The sequence below is a fragment of the Aricia agestis genome, chromosome 6 (genome assembly GCF_905147365.1).
Source record: "Aricia agestis chromosome 6, ilAriAges1.1, whole genome shotgun sequence".
NCBI lineage: Eukaryota > Metazoa > Arthropoda > Insecta > Lepidoptera > Lycaenidae > Aricia > Aricia agestis.
In genome coordinates, this window is record NC_056411.1 from 17845932 (window position 1) to 17863612 (window position 17681).

Sequence of the window (17681 nt, forward strand, 5' to 3'; positions counted from 1 at the left end):
CAGAGGTTAAAGCGTGAAGAGGTTCAGACAGACAGACACACTTTCGCATTGTATGCGCCAGAAACAAAATGTTATTGTAAAAACTTTCTAGGGCTCTCATCTAGGAATATTTGTATAAGTAATCAATCTTTAAAAGCTGTACTCAAGTGAGGTTTATTAATAAGAATAGCAGCTTAAAACACATTTTAAGCGAGCTCTTAGTGATAAGAGCCAACTATTTATACGGGCCTAAATTCTAATAGAACATTATACGACGTACCTAGGTAAATATTTACGATTTATGTCGTAAAACGCGTTTACGTGTCACGAACGTAATCCATTATCTACGTAACAATATCAAGTTGACCATGTCGTGTGTTCTACGGTTTCATATGCGTCAGTATAGGTACTATGAACAAGTCCTTATTGTACGTCTTATTTAGACTGTCTAGAGTCTAGACCTAGACTCTAGAATCTAGTTTCCAGATACAAAAAAGTAAACGTTTCAATTCGTTTGGATCAAAATTCAAAACGTAAGCAACGTTCAGTTTGGACTTTGAGCGGCTATAGAACTAAGTACTCTGGAGCTACCCAATATAAAGAAATAATAATAATAAAATCTTTATTTGCACAATATTCATCATATTATAATACAAAAATGTACAAAAAGAGAAAAAGAAACAAATTGGATTAAGGCGACCGCCTTGATAATTTGGCTGTAGCGATATCGATTTTTCTCAGCAATAACTAAAGCTAAGAAATTAAAGTTCATTGTTAGTACTCGTATTCATCATGTCTTTGTCTTTGAATTACCTACCCGTAGCATAACACGATTGGTCAACTTTTATAACACAGAATAATCAATCAAAAAGAACTCTGTAAAAAAAGGATTCCTATTTTGCCAACAGAGGAGAGTGATTTAAGCTTCGAAAATTTGTACATAGATTGATTCAAGCATATACTTTAATTTGCCCATAGCTTATATCAATGATATTCTACTTATACAGATCTGTTACGTTCATCGTATTTTCCGGCTTAAATCTCTTCCGAACAACATTGACAAATTTGACAGATAAGTGAAACAAAAGATACGAAATGCCATTTACATAAAAGAGACAGACTAAATAAAAGACGACCCAATTGGGTCGTATTTGAAGCTTCACAACGCGCGCGCCGTAGATCATGCGACAAGTTGCAGAAATATCTTGTCCTTATCGCATTTTCCTACCTATTTGCACCGTCATAGGATACTGTACTTGCCTTACGACTCTGCTCAAGTAGTCAATTCTACTTAATACCACAGAATATATATTAGTAGTACCAATGTCAATACTAAGATTTGGAAAGTCCAACAGTCAAGCAATTTGTAACAGTAGAGTGAATCGCAAAAGAAGCTAGACATTGTGAAAGTGCGGTTTCATTTTTTGTTTTTCGCTCTTTACCTCAACTGCTCGATTTCTTTGAATGCTTATTAAGTTGGAGGGTGTTCATTATGAAAGATATTTGGAGACAAGTTATGCCCAGCTTTGAGGTTTGACAGAAGTTTATCTTTCCCATAGCGTTGTAGGGTTAACTTTTTGACGCTAGCCAATTGAAAACGCAGACGTGACTATTTACCTAAGCTTCTGTTAAACAAACCCCCGAAACCAGCATTGATAGTATGGATAGTTGGACACTGTTAAGCATTGGTGTATCATCCCTGATCCCACAAAAAAATTACGTACCTACTTACCTATTGAGTCATGAATGCATTATGCAATTAAGTTCTTTATGTAATTTAGAACAAGTTACAAGACTGCATAATTTACAACTCAACACATTTTTTTGTGGGTTAATACACAAATGCTTCAAAACAGCTTCCAGTTAACATTCTATTAAGTATACTTATTAGGTACCTACTTAATATTATTTACACACAAGATAGCTAATCTACATCGTTCGTATCCATACTAATATTATAAATGCGAAAGTGTGTCTGTCTGTCTGTCTGTTACCTCTTCACGCGCGAACCGTTGAACCGATTTTGCTGAAATTTGGCATGGAGATACTTTAAGTCCCGAGAAAGGACATAGGATACTTTTTATCCCGGAAAAATGTACGGTTCCCGCGTGATAAAGGAATTTTGGCGCAACGGAGTTGCGGGCGTCATCTAGTCGTTTATAAAGACATACCTACTATAAGAGTTACTTATCCCGTAATTACTAGCGAAAGTAAGAATATTTATTTACCAAATGGTCGAAGAGGGTATAAGTTTTTAAAATACTACTAACCAACAATGTAACTAAATACTGAAGCCAGCAAAGTGTAGCAATCATGGCCAACCTACCCGTAGAAACTGCGGTACACTTGTATTGTCATTTGTAACGTTCTACTGTGCTATACGTTCATACTTTATAACATTTTATAGAGAAAAACGGGACTTTAATAGACACAGACCATAAAACGTGAAGAATTAAAGTAGCAAGTGCATTCAACACCTACCTCTGTTATGAACAGTGAAAAGACAAAAGTTACCTCCCAAATTGTGTCTGTGATATTGTGAGTGATATTTAGTTTGAAGTTTACCGAAGAGATACGAAAATGAAGAACCCTGGTAAGTTCCTGATTATTCTTTTATGATGATAAATTAAAGTTACAAAATATAACTGTACTGACATCATTATCATATTTCTAATTTCGTGTCTACCATACCTAGGCCATAATATTATAGCTAATTATTTTTTGTGCTAATCGAGTTCATTGTTATTTATCTTGGCGACCTCAAGCCTCAATCTGTAGGCACTAGCAGGTTCAAAAAACATTTGCGAGGAACCTAGAATCTCTACAAGGGACAGTCATTAATATTGCAACGTACCAAGTGGCCGCGGCGAGTAGGTACAGTGTTCTCTCATGTATCATGGTAGTTATGAGTACCAAGTAGATACATTTGGCGCGCAAGGAGTTTGTGCTTATTACCATCTATTACCTTACAGCTTCTAGCTAGCGGCTAGCTAGTAGCTGTAAGTGAATGATAATAGGCACAACTTCTAGGCATTGCCATTTGCCACAATTCAACAATTTCTAAGTACCTATAGTACCACACACTAAGTATTATCATTTATCACTAAGTTTTTTTACACTTTGTATATCTAACTACTAGTTAGTCATTTCCACAATTCAACGATTGATGCCTGTTTTCACCACCCGCCTCCTAACGCTAAGTGGTCCCCTAGCGGCCATTAGGGGTTTCACGAACGGCCTTCAAGATTGCGCGAATTTTTGTGTATCATGTTCGTCCTTAGGGCGTAAGAACTTTTGCAAAACATTACCTTTTTTTTAATATGTTTGTTTTAAGAGATATTTGACCCGCAAAGATCGCTAGGGAACACTTAGCGTTAGGAGACCGTTGGTGAAAACAGGCATTAGAAGCTTAAACAAGCACACTATCGCGATCGGAATAAGAGAATTGATAATGTAGCGAACTGGCGAAGGGTTCGGCCGCGCGTCGGCGGAGCATTCGGGTCGGGGCTCCGCACGTGGGCTCGCATTCATCTCATTATATTTCGCAATGTGCAGTATCGGTATTATCGGCTATTTAAATCTTTAAACGAGCAATTCTTGTATATACATAGGGTACGGGCACCAGTAGTCAGCCTTTTAGTGGAAAGTGCAAGTTTAAATGTTTATAGAAAATTATTTAAAATAGTAATCAAAAACCTTTTGTACTCATTCACTTAATCATTTATTAAACATTGTTACGAAATTAACATATAAGATAATTTTTCTTAATAAGTATTGAAAATAAAGTATTTTTCAAAATAAGGCACATTTCCCCAGTACTCAGCCGTCACAACACAACCCAGTTCTCGGCCAAATAGCTACCAGTAGTCAGCCTCTCCTTAGATGGGCCTCGAAAGAGACCTATGGAGCTGAAACAAATAAACAATGCATGTCTGGTCTCTGACAATGCCAAAAAACTTAGAAATTACTTGGTAGGTAGGTGCTTCATAAATAAATGAAAATATTAAGCAGCGTAAGTTACTGATGGCTGAACACTGGGTATACCTCACCAGTACTCAGCCGTGGTTCGACCGTGTCTAGTTAGGCGGCCGACTACTGGTTTTTATATGGAATTATGTATGACCAGTACTCAGCCGGGGGTGGCTGAACACTAGATAATGTACAATAAACGCATACCCAGTAGTCAGCCACCTCATTATTTAAATAACTATAAAGAAACTGTTCTATAACTCATTTGATTTAGACGTAAAAAATGTAATAACAATATATTTTAATAAAATATAACACAAAAGTTAAGAAGAAATCACAATAACTCACCTTTTTGTCGGGCACTTCATGCAAGCCCCATCTTGGCTCGACTAGTGACAACGTCGAATTGGAATCAGATTACCATTTCTTGCAGCCACTTAGCGTCATTGTGACGTTCTGAACTGACCAATAAGAAGGCCAAGCTTTTTTTAAAAGTAACTTGATTGGTTAATTTGCAATAGAAAGCTATTTCTTTGGGGTTTTTAGCTGGAAAAGGCTGATTACTGGTGTGGGGCTGACTACTGGCGCCCTTACCCTATATATATATAATTGGATTCTCGGAATCGGCTCCAAAGATTTTCATGAAATTTAGTATATAGGGGGTTTCGGGGGCGATAAATCGATCTAGCTAGGAATCATTTTCAGAAAATGTCTTTTTATTCGTGTTTTATCGATAATCGATAAACTGAAAAATATGACTCTTCCTGACATCTATTGGCGAATAATAATACTATTTTGTTAGCAACTAATTGTTTTAACGACCAGCAGATGGCGTTATTAAGTAACAAAAAGTCAATGAGTGTTTGCTATACCGAGCAAAGCTCGGTCATCCAGGTACTGAATATTTATAACGACAAATAGCCGCCATCTTGAAACCGTGTTTTATGTAGATTTTTGGGTATACTACAATTCGAATAATATGGAGATATTTATACGAAAATTGAATTCCACTTGCTATTTTGATTGTAGACTTTGGACACTACAGGGAGTAGATTGTGCAGTATGCCCCATATTTCTGCATTTGACATGGCTCTATTTATTATGTAGTGCAAAATAGATCGCAAATACAATATTTGTATACTTACTTAATTATATCATTCTCAATAATAAACGAGTCGATCGTATCAATTAGTGTGGGAGTTTAGTTCTCTAATGAACCTTTGTCACGACATCTGCGTATGGAATTTGCAGAATCATAATCATATCATAATCAACCGGAGGCCCAATCCCCTACCCTATTCCCTTTCCTACCCTCCCCTATTCCCTTCCCTTCCCAGCCCTACCCTCCCCTATTACCCTATTCCCTCTTTAAAGGCCGGCAACGCACCTGCAGCTCTTCTGATGCTGCGAGTGTCCATGGGCAACGGAAGTTGCTTTCCATCAGGTGACCCGTTTGCTCGTTTGCCCCCTTATTTCATAAAAAAATATAAAAAAAATGATTTGAAAGGGATGACACTACGATGTTGCCACTTTTTAACCGACTTCCAAAAACGAGGAGGTTATACGTTCGGCTGTGGATATTTTTTTAATTTCTTCACTTTCTTGACGCACTGTACAATCATGGATTCAAGGCATCAAATTTTGAAAGTTGAGATCGTTACAATATTATGCACTTTATAAGAACGCCGCCAATTTACGCCACATGGTTGATGGCGGTCTACAATTTTGAGTTTCCAATTTGCAAGAGCTAAGATGTGAAATTAATTAAAAAAATATGTTTATCTACCCGTTTCTGACTGTTCCCTTAACTTTTCCTAAACGAAAAGTCAAATTAGAAGTAGTGTGTAACGTCTTATATGTATTTTTGTCCTCCTTCGAGACTTTTCTTCCTAGACCTGCATCATCTGGGTCACTTCACTTCACTCTTCCAAAAGTCAAACAGGTATCAATGGTAGCAACTTCGCTCGATCCTGTTTATTTAGAGGCCCAGTGCTGTCGCTCGAAGGTCGCACAGCGCCGATCTGTCTGTCTGTCCGTGGGCGTCCGTGGCGTAACATATTGTTACCCTTTCGTTTTCATGCACAAAGCGAATCTGTATTGCTCCATACAACGCCAAATATGGCCGTCTATTCAGATAGCAATTGCGATGAATTCAAATTTCGAGTTTTGGATATAGGGATCGTAAAGCACAACGCTCTATCACGGCTCTATGTTATAAAATTTACGAAAATAAACTATATTTCCTTCTCTTCTAAACAAGACAAGGTGTGGATAGTGAAGGATAACAAAATGGGTTTTTGTGTAAAGAAAACCCAATACAATCCGTTTAAAATAGAGGTGTATTGTAATTTGTACCTAAAGCTGTTAAACAGTATAACACTAAATTGTGACTTGTAATTAATGGTATTGAAGTTAAATAAACCATATGTGACATAAATACCGACACCCTTTATTGCTGGTACAGTTTATTTGAAAATTGAAACTAGATGATGCTGGCAATTCCCTTGCACGGATTACGCCGAACTTCATCCATCGCGCGGGAACCGTTCATTTTCCTGAAACCAAAACTATCATAATATTATGTCTTTTTCCGTCTCTTAAAGTATCCATACAAACATCTAATTAATCTGTTCAACCGTTTATGCGTGAAGACGTATCGGGCAGATTACAGACACACTTTCGAATTTATAATATTGGCAAGGATTGTATAACCTGCAGTATCCCGTCGGACAGATTCACTTCCGTCCGTATGCGCGGTTCTAATTTCATATTTGGAATTGTATAACTCGAGGTGACTTGAGTGACACTTCAATATGATCTTCGACACCTCCAGCTCGAGTTACTGTGATTGTCAAATCCAAAACATATCAGTTTCCTAAAAATCAGACGGTTACATCTTTCAAAGGATATGCGCCAATCTCCTCTCCTGAAACTATTGAAGCTAAAGTATCCGAATTTTTTGGTTAGAGTTTAGATTTTATCAATCGAAGAAATGCCATGGTCGAGTAGTTAGCCAAAGGGAACTCAGGGCTAAAGAGGATAGGGTTCAAACTTGAAAAGACAGGAACCTCGTTGAAGCTCTTCCTATGTTGATTGATCTTCGCTGGTCGTTGAACATCTCTTCAGAAAAAAATTGTGCACAACAAATGTGCAATAAATGTGTGAAACTGCTTTGCGAATGACACCAAATCAGGAAGAGTTTGGTACAGTTGAACAGTCAGGCGTTAAAACGGAACTCATATAATAATGTAGGAATTGCATTAAATATAATGGTACCTATCTAATATTATGTAAGTACTTATATATCATATATTATGTACTCACTTACATTAAAAAACTATTGCACGATTGCAAAGCGCATCGCATCGTCAGCTCGTGAGTACGCGCTACGGGAAAACATAGGTACTTTCATCCCATTCAAAATTCAAATTACAATGATTGATCATATTATTACATATTCTAATTTTTTGCACTTAATAATGTTCAAAAGACTCTATTCATAGAGTCATTTGCACGTCACCAAACCGTGATCCAAATAAAAACATGATTGGGTAACCCTGAATTCGATTCAATAACTTCGGTGATTATTTCTCCGGTACTTTGAATGGAATCATCCAATTCATTAGCATCAAATTTTGATAGTTATAAAAACATTAAACAATCAACCTCTGCAGCAATTAAAAGGTCGTTAAACACAGTTTTTTGCGGCGATTCGTCACACGAATAATAATGAGGTGATTCCCATACATCTCATAACAGAATTAATGCAAAATACATTCGTTTAGTGGGCTTATCAACCTACAAGCTACACTTGACGCGTTTGGCGCGCAGTGTGAGAAAGAGCGCGAAACTGTTTGGCTGTCACGAGCCACGAGTCACAGATTAAAAAAATAACCGTTCCTAATTTAAAAATATACGTTATCAGCTCGACAAACTTGAGCCTCCGATAAGGAGATAAAAATCACTCGAGTTTTTTGTGTAAACGTAAAAACAGTGTTGTTAACAGTGATTTATATATAAGTACAGTAAAATTTTCAGAAGTGCAAAGGAAGAGGAATTCTCATAATCGGTCTGTAAGGTCGGTATTTATCAACAATATTAGTTATTAACTTATTACAATTCAAAAGATACGGTATAATGTTGGATTTGGGTAGAGTTTTTTAGAAGTTGCAGTATCTTTAGAGAATAAGGTATTCAGAAGAGCAAACTAACGCAAGTAAAAGTTACATTAGGCATCGTCGTTATTCGTTTGTCTTGCTGTTTGGAATCCCGGAAAAGGACTTGATATTATGATTGATTTTCCTCACGAGATAAACATTTTCCTGTACAATAAAGATTATATATATAACTTCGCAACTGTTTTAAATTCTAACGGCCGCACAAATTTATTTTATGAGTAGGTACTTACTAGTAGATAGCTGATTAATTAAGACTTTGACAAAATAAAAGTACTTACTGCCGCCAAACTGCCCATGCCGCACTCTGAGACATTTACGGCCGTTCCCAATATTTGATCTATCTCTGGTTTTGCCCTACTAGAGATAGGAATAGCCTCAGAACAGGGAATAGCACATTAGATACATATATTTTATGTCAATTCAATGTTAGTTGTATGTCAAACCAGAGATAGATTGAATATTGGGAACGGCCGTTAAACTTCAGCTAAATAAAACGACGAAGTAGGTACTATCAGAGAAGTTGATTCCTATGCAAATCGGGGACCTAAGTAGTTTGGTTGCGTTACGTCAAACCCAGCTGACAGATCACAATTAACATTGAATTGACATATTCGACCAAATAACGTTAGTCTGTCAATTGCATAGGAATCAACTTCCTCGATGGTACAATGTATGGGGATTTAAGGCCCGATTCGACCAAACTTGAAGTAACACGAGTATAACTATCATGAGAATAATTTTACTCCTTTAATTTACTCTAGGGTATTATCGTTTGCATTATACCAAGTTACTCAAAGAGTATGAAATAAAATATCAATTATAGTTCACAATGACACCGACCGTGACAGTTGAACCCCGTTGTGCAACTATTCTCAGTTTAATATTTACTCCACCAAAATAGCCCGTGTAAATATTTACTCCCGTGTAATTACCTCATTCTTGGATTAGAAGTTGGAAAAACGCAATACCAGCTTACTCTTAGATTAGGAGATAGTTATACTCGAGTAAAATTTTACTCCAGTGTGGTCGAATCCGCCCTAGATGTCAAAACCTTCATTTAATTACAGTTGGGTAATTAATATACAATTCGTCTCTGCCGCACGCAGTTGGTGAATTGTGTCAAAACATTCACTAAGTCATCGTCAAATCTGTATGCGGCCGTAACTGTCTAGGTAATGTTGTGAAAAGGCAAAATTAATAGAGCTTAAATACAATCTACATAATATTACACACTTTTATTATGAAACAACAGTACTACAATTCCTCCTTAAAACAGAAAAGTGTCTAAATTAATACAGGATCTAACAAAACTGAGTGATAATATTACTTTAGGATGGTTATTGGGTATGTGTCCATTACATAGATGATAGAGCTCACTGTAAAAATAGAGCCAACGCTGAAAGAGTAATTTTTTGTGATTTGTAATAATTGTCAAGCGTCAAGAATTTGCCCATGAATACTTAAATAAAAAAAGTTACAGTTAACTATTTCATGTTTTTAGGTTAACTGTTTACTAGCAAAATATGGGTTCAAACAGCCTGAAATAAACGTATTTTTTTCAGCGCTAATACTTTCGCAGTGAAGTCTATATTTACTTACTAATTAAGGACAAATAGGTATAACTTCTATAGTATGATAATTTATTTAACTTAGGTTTGTTACACCCTGAAAAAGTTGTTGTTTAAAGTAGAGTTTAAATCGGAAAACTTTGCAAAAACCATAAAAAAATATCCAGAAAATCAGGTTATGAATAAAAACTTTGCAAAAACCATATAAAAATATCCAGAAAATCAGGTTATGAATAAAACAATAACCTAACAGACATTAATCCGACAGTATATATTAAGTCTATGCATTAATGAGTGCAAAGGTGACATAATGATTTACCGCATTCACTTTAATATTATGTATTTAGTATTTACTTCCAATAGATTTCTAGAGACGTCGCGTCATTCAGCATCAATAGATTTCTAGAGATCATTCATACTTAGTACCTACATCATTTAATTAATAATTTGATTACGACCTGTTTCAATATAACCTTTGAATAGGGAATTTCATCAAGCCCCATACGGTCGCCGGTGACCGAGGCACAATAGAAATTCTATTGTGTCTCGTTTTTCCACGATCGACGGGTTAATTTATATTACGCAAAGGTCGGAGCAGAAGGCGCTCGCGGTAGGCGGCGCTGCTAGCAAATACAGTAAACAATCCGACTAAAATCCGACAAGTTGCACAGGATATATGTATGTTATAACTGATAAGTTATAACTTAGATCAGATTTCAGAATATTATCATTGTCAAACGTCGAACAAAACTTTTTGTTTACTGTCTATGCTGATGCTGCGTCTAGCGAGAAAACGTTGCCGTAATATATGCTGTTATAGCCTAAATTATTATGTAATATCCATGTCATTTAAAAGTTATGTGTATGCTGTAGGCAGAAACAAAGTACAACATAAATAAAGTACATACAAGCATAGTGCCTTGTGGTACTCCTACAAGGGGTTGGTCCTTAAAAATTTACTCTGTGGTACATAATAAAAAATTAAAAAAGTTCGACATTGTATTTAAATGTACCTATTCTACATCTGTATGTACACTAATATACACAGGTTATAAATAAATAGAGTATTAAATGACCTGAATTTTAGGTACTTTAGGTTTAGAAACATTTCTATCTAAGCCTAGGCGTGATCCTGACAGTTACATCGGCTCATGTCTGCATGTAAAAGCTGTGCTAGAATTTCAACCCACTTTCATAAATGATCAGCTTTAACATGGAACAGACAACGGTTGTATGGATTGCATTATTCATGCTAGCATGCAGATCCAGAGGTAGAGCAGTTTCGATTATACAAATTCTAACATGCGGCTCACCTCACGCCGAAATCGTTCCCTCAACAGAATCCCTACTTTCCTAACTAATATCCCTAATTCCCTACTTAGGGTGGGTTGCACCAGAGGCGTGGTTAAAGTTATGGTTATAGTTAAGGCTAAATTTAGCTTTAACTTTAACCTTAACTTTGACCGGAGAAATTGACAGATGACAGCTGGTCCAACAAGGTTATAAATGAACGTGGGCGGGGGCGCTGCTGGTAAAGAAGAACTGTCAAAAATTGTGTTTTTGTATGATGACAGCGTTAGTTCCTTTTTTCGCCACGTGCATTTAAAACCTTGTCGAGCTCTATGGTTATGGTTAAATATGGCGTCTTGATGACGTCCATTTTTAATTTTAACATTTGACATTTTGCATTGTAGTTAAAGTTAAAGTTAGTTGGTGCAACCCAATCTTAATATTATATAAGGTCAGGTGGGGTAAGAGGGACGCGGGGGAAGAGAAACTGTAACTAATAACAAGAAAAGTATAAAGCCGAGCTACATGGTAACTACGTCAATAAAACAGTAGTTAATATATTCTTGGATAGATGAAGCTACAACACGGCAACTAAGCGAGTAAAAGAGAGAGAAAAAAAATGTTTTCAAGCTTAAAAAAGCCAAGTCTTACAAGTGTTCCTTGTTTGTGTTATTAAAATATTAAAAACATAAGTTTTGCGGTTGATTGCTAAGGAAAGTGTAATAATTACGTTTAATATTTATTTTCTACGTATTGCATTGTTTGTAGTGGGTGTTTTAGTGCTTTTTCGATGTCAATAAAACATAAGCTTCAAATTGGCAAGCTGGGAAAGAGGAACGGCTATACCAGGTTAAGAGAAACATATTATGTTCCTCTTTCCTCGTTTCAAGGGGTAACAAACATTTTTTTAATTTGCTAAAATACCGGCTGACTTTTAAGTACTGGCCAAGATTTGTAAGATGAACCATAGAAAAGGTTGTTCATACACATAGGTAGGTACCTATGTGTATGAACAACCTTTTCTATGGGACCAACTTTCCATACAAAAGTATCGATCAGCTGTGACCAAAATGTATGAAATAGTAGATTTTTTCTTTCGGGTACTAAAGTTGGTCCCATACAAAAGGTTAAGGTTTATCCTACAGGTTTATACCAACTAATATTAAGTAGAAATGCGAAATTCTGCCTTTTCGCTGTCTGTCTGTTGCGTTTTGACGCCTAAACCACTGAACCAATCTTAAGAAATTTGGAAGATAGCTTGATACCCGGGGCTAGGGACATAGGCTCCATTTTAACCGATTTAACCGGGACACTAAAGGGGGTTCATGTTTATAAAAATTGTGCCAAGCACGATATATAACCAAAACGCGGGCGAAGTCGCGGGCGAAAAGTTGGTTTTTAAAACATTCATTTAATACCAGAAAAAGTTTAGCACATCTGACCTTACCTATATGTTCCTGTTACCCCAAATTTCGTTTTTGTATGTTGTCGGCCTAAATAAAGTTTTATTTTAAACTAGGGAAGGTTTCATTCCCTTAACTCAAAGAAAATGATTAATACATGCTATATAAATACTTAAAATCATGAGTTATTACTTAAAAATATCGATTGTTTCTCTTACCCCAAACCTCGGGAAAGAGGAACTTTTTTATGACCTAGCTTTGTTGCTAAACTACGTACGTATAACTACGGCACAGTAGTTATACGTACAGTCTATTTCTGTGTCAAAAAAATGTAAGTATATTTCAAAAGCTAAGATTTGTTTCAATTAATATCGAAATATAAATGTATAATTGTGATAGCTGTAGGCCAAAATGTTCAAAAACTAGTAAAGTATGTTTCTCTTACCCCACCTGACCTTATGCGAAAGTGTGTCTGTCTGTATGTCTGTTACATCTTCACGCCCAAACTGACGAACCGATTTTGCTGAAATTTGGTATTAGAGTCCCGAGAAAGGACATAGGACACTTTTTATCCCGGAAAAATGTACGGTTCCCGCGCGATAAACGAATTTTGGCGCAACGGAGTTGCGGGCGTCATCTAGTCATTATTAATAATTAAGTCTTAGGAGAAATTTTATATTTAAACAAAAAAATGTAAACCGACTCCCAAGTTACAAAAAAGTATTAAGTAAATAATAATTGTTATCATATTTTAAATAGTGGCTTTTCAGAATAATCTCCTAAAATTTAACGATTTCTTTACTCGATCTTTTGAAGGCGGTACCAGCTTTACCTCCAATATTCGTAGCATGTTTACCGGATTTGGAAGCAACTTATGTCATCCTCCATACATGAAAGTACTTTATACATGATGTAACAAAAGTAAGTGATAATACTTAAGGGTGTGTACATGTTCTTTGTAGAGAGTTCAGTGTGAAAGTAGCAGCGCTGAAAGACCAAATCATCTTTTCACTTTTGTATGGGCAAGCGCCCCAGTGTTGCGAGCCCCATACAAAAGTGAAAAAAAAAATTTGGTATTTCAGCGCTGCTACATTTCACACAGAACTCTCTACAAGGAACACGTACACACCCTTAAATATTATCACTTGGTTTTTTTACACCTTGTATACTTACAATAAGATAGGTCTATCTATAACCTATATACATAAGATTATTCGAGTAACGTTAATTAATTTTCCAATATTAATTTCTCTGTAAGGTCTGCGTGCCGTCCGTCAGCCGTAGTAACTAGTAGGCGTCATGGACGCAGGCGCATGTCTGCATTAAAATCAATTCAAAATGTCATTCATTTATTACTATCTCCATGATCGATCGGCTGACACCATTATAATTTATCATAATAATTATGCAAACTTCAAAATAATATAATGTTTTAGCATGTGGTTATGGTATCCGGCTCGAAGGACTAAAAAAAATATAGGTGTAGGGGCTACTGCTGCCGCTGCCTTACACCTTATACAGATGTATGATAAAGATAAATTAAATTTAAGGGAGAACGATTGAGGGTGATAAAATAAAACCTGATGGATAATTATTAATTAATTTATATGATAATTGATAACTGATTTTATTTTACGTACCTAATACAAATTTATATGATCCGCAACATGAAATGCAAGCATATTCATTTAATGTACAGTTGGCATTGCCAGCAACATTGGCAACAATCCGTACAATCAGAGAAGTTGATTAATAGGTGTATTGTGGACCTGCGTGATTTGGTCGCGTTATGTCAAACGCAGCCCACAGATCTCGACTAAATTGACTTGGACCAAATAACGCAGGCTCACCAGATGGTCTCACGGCGAGGGTGCTCGCCGAGTTGAATCTCCTCATCACTCAGGGGAGGTCGAATGGCGAAGCCCCTTCGTGGGAAGAGCTCAGGCGGTTCCGGAGACTCGGAGAGCAGTGGCTGCTGAGGAGGTGGGCTGAGGATCTGGCGCAGACCCGGTACGGTAAACGTACCGCTGAGGCACTGCGTCCAGTTCTTGCGGCGTGGATGCGCCGCAAGAAGAAACCCCTCACCTTCCGCCTTACGCAGGTACTCACCGGGCACGGATGCTTCGGTGAGTACCTGTGTAAGGTCGCCAGGAGAGAGCCAACGCCAGCCTGCCATGGCCCAGCATACCCTTGAGGTGTGCGATCGTTGGGCCGTGCAGCGCCACGATCTCGTAGCAGTGCTAGGAGGGGACCTCTCTCGACAGAGAGGACGATCCCACCTCTCTGCCGCTCCGCCGGCGTAGGACGGGAGTGCGGAGGCGACGCTATGCGAACCTCCTAAGTCTCGTCTAACGGGGCTCCGGGAGAGGATGGGAACCTCCCCGGCTTAGCCAGTCCCGGCGCCGAGGGGAACGCTTCAGTTTGCCGAAGTGTTCCCTAACTTTGGTGGAAGTCCGGTCCCTTCTGAGGTAGACCGGCCGGTCGTGGAGGAAGTCCTGTGTTTGTTAGATCCGGGGCATCCCTCCTTTTTGCGGCTGAAGGCGAACCGCAGGTGGTTTTGTCTCACATACCCCCGGGGTGCTTCAGCTAACTGAGGCACATCCCCAACCCATGATGGGTTTCCCCTACGCAATAAAAAAAAGGCTCACCAGATGGTGAAAACTTGATTCATAGATATGAATCAAGTTTTTCTCTGGTAAGTGATAGTACAAGTACGGCATGATTTTTTTAGTGATCTATATTAGCACTATATTTTTAAATACTATGTCGAATCGTCGAATTAAGATCCTGGGCCTTCATCTAGGCACGCGGTATCGTGCGAAGTTCCCGCATAACAGAACTGGCGAGCAGCACCGTGTGTAATGTTATGTACGAACTACGAACTACGAACAATTTGCAGATACTTTTGATTTTGTCACAAATAATGTTTAAGGCCCAGTAGTCCCTAAAATAAGCAGGTCGATGTCTGTCAGTACGAATTTCGACGTTAAGGCTAGGATATTCCAAATTCACGTTTCTAGAATGAGTAATTTTTAAAGAAAGCGTCATTAAAAAAAACTGAAAAATATGTACATGTATAGATACATCTTTTAACTAGTGACTTTTACGGTTAGAAACACAATACAGATAATTTTACTCGATAAAAAAAAATTCCGAAACAACCTCGATTTTAAAAACATTTTCAGTTTTATAGGACTTACAGGGACTCAATCAAAAAATAATTTGGATAGTTCGATTACTATTAAAATTTTACAGGGAAATGTACGGATACATGTTTAGTTATACTATTTTTTATCTAAGTAAAAAGGTTTTTTCTCCTATTTCGCCCTATCATGGACGCGGCGATCGTCGTAACCGCCACTGTACAAGGCGCGCTGATATGAATGTTATTTTAATGTCTTTTACGTCGATATTCGCACTCACAGACATCGGCCTGCTAATTTAGGAATAACCTCCCCTTAAGTACATTAAAATAACATTCATATCAGCGCGCCTTGTACAGTGGCAGTTAAGCGCTCGCCGCGTGACTTGATAATAGAAAATAGGAGTAAAAACCTTTTGGTTTTTAGTATTACACAAATCAATTAGATCAAATCGTTTACGTTAGGTTACGACACATATACTTACTGCATTTTTTGTTTTTTCTAGAAAGTGTGTAATTTAGCCATAAAATGATTTAATTATGAAAAACAGTGTTATAACAGTCATCTTTGAGATTTTTTTCTATCGAGCAGAATTATTTTTCAAATTGTGTACTGATATTATACCTTTGCGTATAGGAAATTTTCTCAATTTTAAAACGGTACTTATTTTATACTTAAATAACGACATTTCCTTTACTAAAAACGCGTTTTAAAAAACCCATTTTACGTAGTTGCAACAACCACAGCGCCTTAACAAATTAAATTGTACAGTATTATCATTAAGAACTAAATGCAACTCTTATCACGTAATTTTCATTCATTACTCATTAGAATAATCAATATGTTAATGTTTTTCATTGAAGACTTCAATGAAACAGGTTCAATGAAGCTGATAGTGCGTCCTTATTACATTTTATTATTTTACTTTCATCTAAAAAGTGTATTTTATATTCGACTTGTGATATTGAATTAAATGTACTTAGTCTAGAATATTGTACTATTACTAAACGGGCAAATGGCCCACCACACATTCCCACCACTGCAACTCCTGTGTCACCAGGATCAACAGTGGTAACCAACCACGAAAACCCTTTGATATTATGATCTCAGGGATGCCCGAGGGCGGAGGGACAAGCTATATCTGTTTTGGGACCCGCAACGAAATTAATCAGAAGAAAGGTAGGAGAAATTCCAGTTTGCTTGGGGAGGGAAACTGGAATATTGTAGTCTCTAGAGTCTAGAGTCTAGACCGGGGTCACCAAATGGCGGACCGCGGTACGCGTCCGGACCGCCGACCCATTGTGTGCGGACCAAGCATGTTCGAAGATGAACTTCGTTAAAAATTAATTTCGGTCTCGAGTCTCGACCATGTCTCGACATACTGATGAACATAATATAGCTACAATAATTGTCACTTTTCTCATTGATACAAACAAATAGCTTTGTAATTTCCGTAATAACATATTTTGTTGAATTTTTTTTAAATGTGTGGACCGCGAAGGTCATTTTATTTCTTAAAACGGACCCCGAGCGAAACTAATTGGTGACCAGGGTCTAGAGTCTAGACCATGTGCAACTAAACTTCTTCGCTTCTTTGAGCCAAAATTCTGTTTGAATTTTCGTCGTAAAACTATCTTTTGTTATTTTCCGGGACTTACAAGTAACAGTTATACCTATAATATACCAAACATCACTAACACCACAGAATATATAATAGTACTCCGTACTAACACTTAATACTCCTACCGGAGGTAGTACTTATTACCTCAGTGCCAAACATCGAAATTTTATCAGGGATTTAGGCCTGAAAAGGTACAGACAGCTACATAACTAACTGTTAACATAGACAAACATAATAGATGTACTCTTTGGTGTTTTATATTGAGGATATCTATATATAAATTACGCGGAACTACGTCTTTAAAGAATTAAAAATTTACCAAAAATTTATCGCAAAGATAAGCCCTGATAAGTGATAAGATAATTAACAGATCAAGGTCTCCTCTCACATAACATACACATGGACTTATGCGACATAAGATAGCCCATGTATTATTTTGCCCAAGAATAGGTACCAGTTAGTAGTCACCAGTGGCTTATGGCTCTTCTTCAGAAGGATATAGGCTGGCTGTATAATAGGAGGGATTCGAA

General features: G+C 37.2%; 1 protein-coding gene and 1 long non-coding RNA gene across 2 annotated transcripts in view; one reads left to right on the plus strand and one right to left on the minus strand.

The window, feature by feature from the left end:
* Positions 1–2322: 2322 nt before the first annotated feature.
* LOC121727815 (autophagy-related protein 23-like) overlaps positions 2323–17681 on the plus strand; it is a 57917-nt gene continuing 42558 nt past the window's right edge. Inside the window, exon 1 of the mRNA XM_042115822.1 lies at positions 2323–2572. The gene's annotated coding sequence lies outside the window, so the exon portion shown is untranslated. The remainder of the gene's footprint in view (positions 2573–17681) is intronic.
* On the minus strand, positions 3754–4336 carry LOC121727832. Its single transcript, XR_006035729.1, has 2 exons — positions 4297–4336; positions 3754–3887 (listed from the first exon to the last, which is right to left on the minus strand). It is a non-coding gene; the product is annotated as an uncharacterized LOC121727832 (long non-coding RNA).